Source organism: Sinocyclocheilus grahami, unplaced genomic scaffold (assembly GCF_001515645.1).
Source record: "Sinocyclocheilus grahami isolate Dianchi unplaced genomic scaffold, SAMN03320097.WGS_v1.1 scaffold131.1, whole genome shotgun sequence".
In the NCBI taxonomy this organism is placed as follows: Eukaryota; Metazoa; Chordata; class Actinopteri; order Cypriniformes; family Cyprinidae; genus Sinocyclocheilus; species Sinocyclocheilus grahami.
The window spans coordinates 808,200-820,053 of NW_015505310.1; the positions used below are offsets into that span (position 1 = coordinate 808,200).

Consider the following 11,854-nt stretch of genomic DNA (forward strand, 5'->3'; position numbering starts at 1 on the left):
TGATTGGAAATATCTGAATCAAACACTGTTTTCATTTTGTGTGGTCCCAAAGTAAATAGCGTTTGTTTCTTTGTTTGTTGAGGTAAGTGAAATGGGTACATTTCTCCTTAATTCTGTAAATAACTGGAGGGCATGTCATTGAAGCAGGACTTGTGCTTAGCCCAGCTGTGTGAGTGAGTGAGTGAGAGTGTGTGTGTGTGTGTGTGTGTCAGACACTGATGTCTTTAAGCTCCAGCACAGATTCTCAGAGCCGTTAAATCCCTCTGATCAAAGCAGTCTAGCCCTAAGGGGTTTCATTTCCTATCCAAACACCACCATCAGTGAACATTTAATGCCATTTGTTTCTCATGTCAAAAAATGGAGGCTCTGGAATGACTGCGTCGCAGTTAAATCATTACACCACAACATCTGTTCTTTAGTTAGATATCTAAAGCATCCTCTGGTTATTGCACTTAATGGAAAACACCACGCAGCACTGACTTATTCACTATGAGAAGCCCTGGAGAGTTGACAAGGTCCTCCCTCAGCAGTTCTTCAGCAGCCATTGGTCAAAGTGAGTGCTGCATCTGTGCTTTCCAATGCTTTATTATGCATGTTGTCACACACTGCATATGGAGAGCAGAGGGAGTTGGATCTAATCTCAGCTCATTCTCCCCACAGGGAGCTGCCTGAACCCTGCTCGCACCTGTGGCCGCCTGATTGGGCACAACCAATCTTCATCTTGCTGACTGAATACTGGGCAGAAGAGCATGTTGATGAGATGTCTGGCATGGAAAAGGGATGACAACAACAACATACAGATTCACATGGAGGTCGTCATTTCTCTGTAGAGAAGAGCAACTTTCTCTTCTGCAAAGCAGAGATGAGACTTTGCAAACTGACACCCGCACTGTAACTCAAGATGATGATGACAGTAGGTGTGCCTTTGTTGTATTTTTTTTTATTTTTAGGAAAGCTACACTGACTCATCAACAACTATCAAGGGAAGATGAGAGACTATGCTATGGAAATGCTATGCTATGCTAAAATTTTAAACAAACATTTGGGTAAATCAAACGGGTAAATCTCAAACATGTAAATCTCAAAAATCTCAAAAATGTCCATGTAATATTTAAAAAACTAAAACAAAAGGAAGGAATGAGAAATTACATTTTGTGCAAAGAAAGTTTAACTTTTTGGTAATAAACATGTTTTAGCATGTTGTTAGCATGCTTTAACATGCTAGAAACATGTTATCAACATCTCTCTAGCATGTTTTACCTGTTGCTAGCACACTGCTAGCATATTTTAACAAGTCATTGGCATCTTGTCAGCACGTTTTAACAATGCTAGCACTTGCTAAGGTGTATTAACATGTGGCTAGCATGTTCCAGAACATTGTCAAGCCAACATATAAATAAATAAACATATCAATTGTGAAGCATGTTAGATAAATTTAAACAACAGTACAAAGTAGCTATAATTTAAAGAAAATTGGGAAAAACCTAATGAACATTTATCTTTTTAATTAAAAGAAAAAAAATTGTTAAATGAAACAGAAACAACCCAAAATAGATGTTTGGACAAATTTAGCAGCCAGAAAGCATGTGTAAGCATGTTTTTTTGGTCTATTGATTACCATTTGTATAACCACAGTTTTACTACAAATTCCATGGTTAAACTATGGTTAGTGTAGCAAGATCATGGCTAATTTGTGGTTACCATGATTTAACTATAGTAACCATGTTTTTTTGGTCTTATTTTTAGTAAAACCATGGTTAATTTTTGTAAGGGGTTGCTTGTAGTTGCTTATAAAATCAACAAGTAAAAGGCAGGTCAGGTACTGAGGAGCTCAGAATCTTCTGTTTCTCTGCAGTCTATGCCGCGTGATGAAGAGAACTGATTGTGGAACGTTCTCCTAATGAAAGCCAAGCTAAAGGGCAGAGCTGCTCTGTGCTGGCCGTGAACGGAGGAGCGTGATGGGTACAGGAAGCTAGGCTCAGGAGCCACGCTAAGACAACAGCTTTCACCAAACAGAGAAGATGCTACATAAACACACATACACTCGCTAGGGGTGTGAAAGGAGCTCAGATCACACATACACACACAGACCTGTCCACAAGCTTAATTTAGACCCTCTCAGACTATCTCCAGCCAAAGCTCTGAGGGTCATCACTACCCCATTGGTATTTTAATAAACACTGCAGCCAGGCCTGCCGAGCCGAAGGAAAGAACGGCCAGGCTGGACTCTACTCCTCAGGGTGAAGCCGCCGCTATGAGTCACGACCACAACACCATACAGCGAACTGTGAACATTATCACTTACATGTACATGAAATCATTATCCTTATTTCAAAACGGTGGGGTCAGTAAGATTTTTTTTTTATTTCTCAAGAAATTGAGACTTTTATTCAGCAGAGATGCATTCAATTGATCAAAAGGGAAAGTAAAGACATTTATTTATAATAGTCCAAAAGATTTTATTTCAAATAAATGCTAATAATTTGGCATTACAGAAAAAGTAATAATGTAAAACATATAATCCAAATGTAAAAAATAATTATATTTCACAATATTACTGTGCATACTATATTTTGTCAAATAAATAAATCAAGTCCCACCCAACATTTTTTTTCTGCCCAATGTCATGTTGCAATATCAGATTATGGAATAAAAATGGGTTGCGAATGGCATTTCATGTTGACTTTAAATACACTATTAAATATACTATTAAACACAAATGACAGGTTTTCTATCAGAGCCACAGTGTCACTGCAACTGAGTTTCTTCCCATTATCACAGTCCACCATCCATGAAATGGTTTTCTGCCATGCCCAGCTATAAACAAATAAGTATTTGTAGTATGCTATGCTGCATCTAATCACCTTTTTCAGCTAAAAGCTAGAGTTTGTGTCAAAAGAGATTCTCTCTAATAAAATAGCTGTGGGGAAACACAAATCTGAAGCAAAGTGTGGAAATTCATTAGTATAAAAGTAAGTTTATGAGATTTCGGCTTGAATCAAGTGTAGGCTACATTTGGTGGTATCAGAATGAAACATGACAGACCCTTATATAATCAACTGAAATAAACAAAAGGACTGAAGCGGTCATGTTTTGATCAAAAGGGAAAGTAAAGACATTTATTTATAATAGTCCAAAATATTTTATTTCAAATAAATGCTAATAAATTTCTATTTTAAATGAAAGAATTGTGAAAAAAAAATCAAATTTGGCATTACAGAAAAAGTAATAATGTAAAACATATAATCCAAATGTAAAAAATAATTATATTTCACAATATTACTGTGCATACTATATTTTGTCAAATAAATAAATCAAGTCCCACCCAACATTTTTTTTTGCCCAATGTCATGTTGCAATATCAGATTATGGAATAAAAATGGGTTGCGAATGGCATTTCATATTGACTTTAAATACACTATTAAATATACTATTAAACACAAATGACAGGTTTTCTATCAGAGCCACAGTGTCACTGCAACTGAGTTTCTTCCCATTATCACAGTCCACCATCCATGAAATGGTTTTCTGCCATGCCCAGCTATAAACAAATAAGCATTTGTAGTATGCTATGCTGCATCTAATCACGTTTTTCAGCTAAAAGCTAGAGTTTGTGTCAAAAGAGATTCTCTCTAATAAAATAGCTGTGGGGAAACACAAATTTGAAGCAAAGTGTGGAAATTCATTAGTATAAAAGTAAGTTTATGAGATTTAGGCTTGAATCAAGTGTAGGCTACATTTGGTGGTATCAGAATGAAACATGACAGACCCTTATATAATCAACTGAAATAAACAAAAGGACTGAAGCGGTCACAAAGGAAAGGCCCAGAAATCCAGTTCTAAATGGAATCATGCAATAAGAATGTTATTTTATTTATTATTGTTAACATTGAAACATACTGGTCTGTCTGAAATATTGTGAGAGGAACTGCCTACCTTCAGGTCTGTACTGAGCCACGATGGTGACAGTCTGTCCGGCATTCTTCAGTGCTGCAGCTGCCTGTTCGTGCGTTGCACTGCGGAGGTCCACCCCATTTACCTATAGCACACATACAATATTATGCAGCAGCCAGCCAATCAAAGTACAATTGGCAAGTTTGATAAAGTTAAAAGTTGAGTTTATAGTCATTTGAGTTCAAGTCATTGTTGTAGGGCTGCTCGATTATGGCAAAGATCATAATTGTTCTTATGTGTTCTGTCTCTGAGCGCATATATCTTCCTGAGGAAGTGCAAGTTCTTTTTAGTGCTTTTAAAAACATGAATAAATCTAATATACTTAAATCAAGCACGTCCCATTTTGCAAAAGTCGCGTTACATGATTTTACTGATTTACACATAAAATTGGGCTTTTATGGAGGAACGAAAGCGCAGCGCTGGAAAGGAGGCGGAATGGGGCGCAATAATCATTTTATCGTGATTATTGTATTTTCATAATCGTTGAAGGCCAAAATCGAAATCTAAACTGTTTTTCGATTAATTGCACAGCCCTACATTGTTGTGTGCAATATTCCTCACATGGCTAGCCATAACAAAAAATTCTTCAACCTCAGTAACAGGGAATAATCCCAAAAACCTGATAAGACTTTCATAAGGGCAGTAACAGCAGAATGAGGCCAGACAAACTACTAACAACTTCCAAGACTAATGTGAGGTGTTGTGCATGAGTGTTCTATATAATCTGTTTTGTAGTTTAAAAAGCCAGACCCATTATGCAGATATAAAGCTTGTACTAAAAATTCCATTAACCTTGGGCAGCTTATCTTATGTGTAGAGAAATGCTATTCTATTTGAACCTCATATCTATTCAAAATTATAGAGCTGTCTTCACACCAAACTACATGTAATGAAACTTATATAGCATTATCTTCCAAAATTCAGGAGGATGATACAGAGAAAAGACGTGTCGGAAAACTAAAAACAGCCCTTGAATATGTGATGAGAGTAAAAATAATGAGAATGAGTGAGGTCAAAGGATATGTCTGCATAAAAACAGTTTAAAAGCAAGTCATGATCTGTAACAACTTTCATTTGAAACACATGACCATTTCACTTCGCAAGGTCAAGGAATCGTAATTGGAACGATAGGAACTGCACAGACGACCTCTGAACCAAAAGCCATCAAAAGTAAAATTATGGCAAAAGGATATCATGATCATGAAGACAAAGAAATGGGGAGGGCAAAGGCTCACCTTGTGATCTCATCATCTCCCAGCATGCCTTTTGAGATAGGAGAGTACCGAGGTGGGGTGGCGGGGGTTAATGGCTGACTCAGATAGCTTTGGGTGCTGATATGGTTGTCCATGTGCTGGGAATAGGCTGAAAAACCAAAACACAAAAGATATGATGTTATTGGCGTAATGATGAAAACTCATTTGACAATGTTCATAGAGGTCAGGACATACAATCGCATCACTCATATGTAATAATGTAAAGAATTACATGTACAGACAAGCCAAAGACTAAAACTGCTGAAGAAAAAAAAACTTGCTGTGTAAAAGTAAAATCATAATTGATCACTCCCTCTTTGCACACAATCTGCTTTTCTTGTAAATCAGCTCTCTTGTATACTAAACACTGCTGTTCAAAAGTTTGGGGTAAGTAAGTATTTTTTTTTCCTCACCAAGTTTTATGCTCACCAAGGCTGCATTTATTTCACCAAAAATTAGATTTACATCAATGCACTATTATCCGAAGCGACTTTCAAAAGAGGAGGTACTATTGTGAAATATTATTACAATTTACAACAACTGTTTTCTATTTTAATATATTTTAAAATGCAATTTATTCCTGGGATGATAAGGCCAAATTTTTACTTTAGTCTTCAGTGTCACATAATCCTTCAGAAATCATTCAAATATGCTGATTTAGAGCTCAAGTAACATTTCTTATTATTATCAATATTAAAAACAGTTGTGTTGCTTAATACTTTTAATCCATCTTTTTCAGAATTCTTTGATGAATAGAAAGTTCAAGAGAACGACATTGATTTGATAAATAAATCTTTTGCAACATTATAGGCTAAATGTCTTTACTGTCATTTTTGATCAATTTAAAGCATCCTTGCTGAATAAAGGTATTAAGTTTTCACATCAAGCTCCAAAAAGGACCAAAAGAACCCCATAAATGTTCCATAAACACAGTCCATATGACCTGTGCGCTATATTCAAAGTCTTATAAAGACAGAGAGTAGTAAAAGATTCTTCAAAAGTCCCTTCAAAAAAAATTATGCTACCACTTTCTATTTTAATGTGTCCTTGTCACACTTTACATGCATTTACTATAATAATAAAATCAATTCTGTAGTACATTATGCACAGTTAAAATCAACTAACACTAAACCCTAATAAAGTAAATACATGTAGTTAAAGGTGTAATAGGTGATTGTCTTCAGAAACATTTTTTGTTATGCTGGTTGAAAGTCTCTTCACATCCCGATAGCAATCATTAAGTTAAGTGGTCTAAATGTATTTTCATCTGTATTTATATATTTTGTGGAAGGCGTAGGACAAAGAAATGTTCGTCCAATCAAAACGCTCGGTCCGAGCGTTTTAATAAGCTTTCCTACCTGCCTGTCAACTTATGTATCTGCATACCTCTGCGCACCCTGTTTGCGCAGACAGGACACGTCATCAGCGCGTTCACGCACGCTGTGCAGACAGAGCGAGGATGGCAGGCAAACATCGGGAAATACGTTGAAGTTTACTTCACTTCGGAACATGGGCTGGAATTGGGAACCGCTGATGTAGCCTATTGTAGTAATATTGTCTCTGGTAATCTGGTCTGTGAGTGCGCGTATAGGGGGCGAGGGGGCGTGGCTTTGGACGGCGATTGCAGGGAGGGTGGGACATTCGCTTTCAGTGCTATCAGGCTAAAGTTCCAAGATCTCCTACTGCACCTTTAATTAATTTCACTTATTACTTGTGAGATTACACTGTAAAAAGGAAACATAAAAATAAAGGTTTACACTTTATTTTAAGGTGTGAAATGTAGCTAAAATAAATAGTTTGCAACCACTTACCTTAAAAAAAAAAAGTAAAAAATGTTTCAGTGTATATGGTTAGGGTTAGGATTAGGGTTTGGCTTAAGGTTATTTGCATATAATTATGCATAATTTATTGTTATTATAATAGCAAGTACACGTAACGTGGAACAAGGATACCTTAAAATAAAGTGTTCCCAAATAAAGTGTAACCAAAATAACAACATAAGCACAATGTAGCTTAAACACCAGAGAATAGAGCTAGCAAGGACATACGTTTGATTTCCATGGAATACATGAACTGATCAAATGCAATGTTTGTCTATTTCCTGTTGCTGGAATTAGATGGTTGAGATGACTGCAGAGACGGATTCTACATTTGTGAGATGGACACACTCTTATTTTCAGTTTGTCGGAGAAAAGGATAAGAATGCATAGTCAGGTGCAATATGTGCGACACCAAACTCTCAACATGGAGAAATAGCACGAGTTATCGGAGAGAGCTGCGGGGTCGGAGAAGAGAAAAAAGGCGGCGGACGAGCGCAGCACAGACAAGCAACAAAAATAAGTTTAACTAAAAATAACAAAATCTGTTTTTATTAAATCATAGTCTATAAAAAGAATGAATATGCGAAATATTTGACTTAAATAGCCTAATTAACAGATTAACAAAACGAAAGGAAAAGACAGAGATATGCTGCTGAGTTTGGTTCTATTTGTGTGGCGCGGTGCTCTACAAAAGTTCACGGAAAGGAAACCGAGACAATAGAAATAAAGTAAACACATTGCAGTTTCGAATGATCTGTATGACCAAAAATGATTGAGTATTTTTTTGTTGTTTGTTTCCGCTGTTCGATCGCGCCGGCGCCTCACGCACACACATACAGCATTGCAAACGTTGCAGCCTGTTCATTATCAGAGTAAAATACAGTCAACCAAACGTATAGATACACTGGTTAATTTAAATAGTGCGTACTGCGTACAATCCGTGCCGTTCAGCCTGAGCTCGGGCCAAACACATTTGCTCATGTGAAGAGGATGTTTTTTTAAGTGCTTAAGTTAAGTAAGCCTGGTTTACATAATAAATAATAGTTTTGCATTCAAATACATCGCAAATATGGACACATTTAATTGGATTAATGCCGAATGAGAGAGGTAGGCTGCGCAAAAACGCCATTTTCTTTCAGTTTCGCATTGAATTAACCAGCCTAATTCGTTTTGGCTTGTTTAGCAACTTGTATTTTTCATTCTTGTTTTCTTCTGAAACCATTCAAAATAGCCTATAGGCTAGGTACTGTGTTTATTGTTTGTACATTATAACATTTCGCTTTATTTACAAGTGTATTTATGAATGTAATAATGCGGTTTGTGCTTACCTGTGTTTAACCTAGGCTACAACATAACATTAATGTAGACCTATACTGGTATCTAAAAATTATTTTATAATTTTATGCTATTATAGACCTACCACATTACCCTCCACTGGATGTAGAATGAGCAGCAATAAACTACATTTTGGCATTTTGTAATACTTGTGGATATTTTGGTGAAAGTAACTCAAAAGTAGTGTAACGCATTACAATTCAGAGACAGTAATATTGTAATGTAACCAATTACTTTTAAAAGACATTAACTAGTAATATATAATGTATTACATTTTGGAAGTAACTTGCCCAACACTGATCCTTATATATATATATATATATAAATATACAGTATATATATAGTCAGATTACAATAGGACTAATTAAAGGTCAGTTCACCTAATGTCAACTAAATTTAAGTCGCGATTCAGTAACAGTGATTAACATTAGCTTAATTTTTGGGTGAACTATTCCTTTAAACATGAACTATTGTATAATTGCATTCTGCCATATGCAACTCTGTCAGTTCCACTAAAGGTTGAAATTGACAGCTTAAAAAAAATTGTAGAGGAATATTTAACAATAAAAGGCAACTGCACAAGCTCTAAATAAATAGGTTGTAACATCTCGTTAAACAAAGTGCTCTTAAAAATTTTAATTTCCTAAATTTTCAATGTAAAATGATGCTTCTAATGTTATTTAGTAAATATATAGGTAATAGAAAAGTTAACGTTTTACTTACAGCCATAAGTTTATCTCCAGTCTGTAGCCGTCCATCTTTGTGGGCCGCTCCTCCCTCAATGATTTTGGTGATATAAATACTGTTGTCCCCAGGAATATGTTGGTTTCCAACTCCTCCAGCTATACTGAAACCTAGACCTGTCAGAGGTCAGAGTAAACCATTTGCTAAACCATTTCCTAACATGAATTATAATGATTAAATATCACAACATAGCATGCCTCATTTTGGAATCTTTAGATAACAGACGCCTTTACCTTTAGGACCTTTTACCAGCTTTACATCCATTATTTTTTCTGTGACAGCTTTTCTTCTTCTGACGTACAGTCTGACGATGCAGCCTGCCTCCTTCAGTGCCTCCACAGCATTGCTGTGAGTTATGTCTCTCACATCTACATCATTTACCCGCAGTATACAGTCATTAACTCTGTACAGAGAGAACGAGGGAGAACACTGACTAAACAGTCCAAAAAAGGCATAAATACCAATGATAAAGTGTTCTTCGACGTACAATCAATCAAAACACTAAATTGGTGCATAAACAAATTATCTATCATTGTAATCCAAGCTACATGTAAGGGAAGCAGCACAAGAGTTGCATTGTGTTTTCACATGGCATAACAGAGCAGCAGTTCTATACAGAAAATAATGTGATTTCTGGTTACTACACTGAGGATTTTCTATAATAACGGCTATAGCATATACTATTATTATCAGGAGTAAGTCACTGAAAACTATTAGAAACTTTTCCAGTAAATAACGTGAGGAAGAGATCAAATTTACATGAGGAGGGGAATCATATTTACTGTCCACATGCTAATTAATTCACACTAAATCCAAACCTCAGTTAGAGAAGACTTTAAACTGCTTAATCTTCAGGATTAAGTCAGATTTTTTAATAAAAACTGTGCGCCATACTGCTACATTAAACATTAAACTTGAACAGTAGTGTTTGGAGTCGGTTAGTGTCAGAAATAATACTTTTATTCAGAAAGGACACCTGGAATTGTTTTAAAGGGGTCATATGATGCGATTTCAAGTTTTCCTTTCTCTTTGGAGAGTTACAAGCTGATTGTGCATAGATAAGATCCCTGAAGTTGCAAAGACTAAAGTCTCAAAACCAAAGAGATATTCTTTATCAAAGTTAAGACTCTGCCACGCCCCCTAAAACAGCTCGTTCTAACATGCCCCCACATATCTACCTCACTATGTGGAAATATTTGCATAATGCGCCCAAATGTGCACGCAAAGAAAGAAGGCGTGGTTTCAGTAACCGCAGTTAGTGTTGAAGCAGCCATGTCAGGGAGACGCTGTGTGTTTCTAGGCGAAAGCAAAAGCACTTTATTTGGCCTTCCGAAAGTAGATGCATTTAGGAATCTTTAAGATTACTTACAACAGAACAGCAATGCATTTTATGGACGACCGTTTCGTGAACCTAGGAGAGGAGGTCATTCTGACTTTACTTACTTCTGAATCAGCTACTGTTTTGTTATTAGTTTAAGTATTTGCTATTGACTGTTCAAATGCGGAGTTTTGCGCATCGTGTGTGTGTGCGCGAGCGAGCGAGAGAGCACGAGAGAGAGAGAGAGCGCGGGAGAGAGAGAGCACGAGAGAGCGAGAGAGCGAGAGAGAAAAAGCGAGAGAGCAATGTACAGTATTTGAAAAATTATGTGTTTTTTGAACATTAAAGCATGTCAACATATTCTGTTACACCAAATACACAAAATAATGATCTTTAAAAAAGCATCATATGACCCCTTTAAAGTGACAGTAACAAGTGACAGTAATGCTACAAAAGAGTAATGTTTATAACACTTCACAAAATTACTGTTTTACTGTATTTTTGATCAAATAAATGCAGCCTCTTTCAAAAACATTTTAAAAAATCTTACTGACCCCAAAGAGTAATATATTTTCTTCCAATCACTACAGGAGATAGATATTTTGTTGCTTTATAAATGTCCATATTGCATTTACAAGCAAAACCATTTTAAATTTCCATACTAAAGCAGAAATGTAAATGCTGAAGTTTTCTTATTTAAAGGGTTAGTTCACCCAAAAAATTATAATTAGCCTGTGTTGTATAACCCTCGAAGCATCCTAGGTGTATATGACTTTCTTCTTTCAGACGAATCCAGTCGGAGTTGTATTAAAAATTGTCCTGGCTATTCCAAGCTGTATCATTGCAGTCAGCGGGTGTTGCAGTTGAACAGTCCACAAGTCGTCAAATAAAGCTTGCGCATTCATAATAAAACGTGCCACAGATGTAGGGCTGGGTATCGTTCAAAAATTTTCGATATCGATACCGATACCTTAACTTCGATACCGGTTCCTGAACGATACTTTTTTCGATACCAATTTTATTAAATCTATTTGAACAAGATTACATTATCTAAAAAAAAAAAACTTTGGTTTTATTTTTCATCTTGTTGATGTTTATACAGACTCAAAGCCACTGCACAAAGGAACAAAATGTAACAAACAAAAAATCAGTGCAAATAGTTTTAATAAAGCTCCAATAGTCTTCAGATTACACATCTGTTAGCTACATTTACACTAGTATGTGTGACAGAATCACCTAGCTCAGACAGAATCGTCATTTCTATAAATTTTCTACTGATTTACTGATAAGCATTAGCAGTTTCTAGCGCTGTCTGCCTGTGCTCTCTCTCTTATAACCTCTGACTCAGAGGTTATAATATATTTAATTTCATCAACAATACATGGCCAAAACACACACGGCAATCGGAAGTTATTACAAAAACTTGATGG

General features: G+C 36.1%; 1 pseudogene; it reads right to left on the reverse strand.

Annotated features, from left to right (window-relative positions):
- LOC107590667 (disks large homolog 1-like) overlaps positions 1-11,854 on the reverse strand; it is a 148,350-nt pseudogene that overhangs the window by 26,220 nt on the left and 110,276 nt on the right.